Here is a 1513-nt window from a genome sequence, read left to right as displayed (position 1 = left end):
TTGGGTACGATGTTTCATTTCGAGCGGTGTTTTACCGAACCGAAAAGATCAGTATTCAGGACGATTTTTGCAAAACTTTCTTCGTGATCTTTAGAACCAAGCGTCTTGTAAAGAGGGCAAATACTTCAAGTTGCTACTTGTTTTGGGGTGGACGCGGCAAAGTTTGAAAGGTGAGAATGCAGTTGGGCAAAAAGTTTCATTTTGAAATCAATATTTACTGAACTGAAAAAGTTCACGATTTAGGACTATTGTTGTGAAGCTTTAGCCATATTTAGAACCGAGTGTCTTGTAAAGAACGCAAAAATTTCAAGTTGCTACTTGCTTTGGTTTGGACGACGCGAATTTTTAAAGGAGAGCGTGCAGTTGGAGAACAGTTTTGTTTTGAGAGCGATATTCACTTAACTGCCAGTCCTGATGATTTAAGGCAGTTTCTGTGAAACTCTTGGCGTCTTTAGATTCAACGGTCTTCTAATTAAAGTGAAAACTTCAAGTTGATACTTGGTTTTGTGTGGACGCGGCAAATTTTTAAAAGTGATAATACAGTTGGGCTAAAAGTTTCATTTTGAAATCAATAGTTACTGAACTGACAAAGCTCACGATTTAGGGCTATTCTTGTGAAGCTTTCAGCATATCTAGAACCGAGTGTCTTGTAAAAAACGTGAAAATTTCAAGTTGCTACTTGCTTTGGTTTGGATGACGCGAATTTTTTAAGGAGAGCGCGCAGTTGGAGATAAGTTTGGTTTTGAGGGCGATATTCACTTAACTGCCAGACCTGAGGATTTAAGGCAGTTTTTGTGAAACTCTTGGCGTCTTTAGAATCAACTATCTTCTAATTAACGTGAAAATTTCAAGTTGATACTTGGTTTTGTGCGGACGCGGCAAATTTTTCAAGGTGAAAATGCAGTTGGGTACTATGTTTCATTTCGAGCGGTGTTTTACGGAACCGAAAAGATCATTCAGGGTGATTTTTGCAAAATTTTCTTCGTAATTTTAAGAACCAAGCGTCTCGTAAAGAGGGTAAAAACTTCAAGTTGCTACTTCCTTTGTTGTGGCTGAGGCGATGTTTCAAAGGTGAGAATGCAGTTGAAAAAGTTTTATTTTGAAAGCGATATTCACTTAACTGGCTAACCCCAGTATATAAGTCAAGCGTCTTGACTCTAAAGACTTTTTGGGGATTTTTATTAAACTCCTGTCATCTTTAGAATCAAGTCGCTTTTAAACAGAGTGAAAGTCCCAAGTTCCTACTTGTTTACGTCTGGACGAAGCTAATTTTTTAAACAAAAGAACGAAGTTCTATTTGCATTTTTCAGCAAGTAAAAGATAAGCATTGTCTGCAGAAATTATTCGAGATTTTGGACAAAAGTATACAAACAATCAGCAAAATAATGGGGGCAGTGGAGTGTGAAAATCCTCATAAAAATCAAGTTTTAAGCGCAAAATAGTTCGCTCGTCAGTGAATTGTTGTACATCGAATACAAGGCGAGCATTCTTTAATCGAAATAATCAATATAAA

Source organism: Dendroctonus ponderosae, unplaced genomic scaffold (genome assembly GCF_020466585.1).
Source record: "Dendroctonus ponderosae isolate FM_Combo_2020 unplaced genomic scaffold, Dpon_F_20191213v2 Dpon_F_20191213_10, whole genome shotgun sequence".
In the NCBI taxonomy this organism is placed as follows: domain Eukaryota; kingdom Metazoa; phylum Arthropoda; class Insecta; order Coleoptera; family Curculionidae; genus Dendroctonus; species Dendroctonus ponderosae.
Note: the sequence above shows the minus strand (reverse complement) of the source record.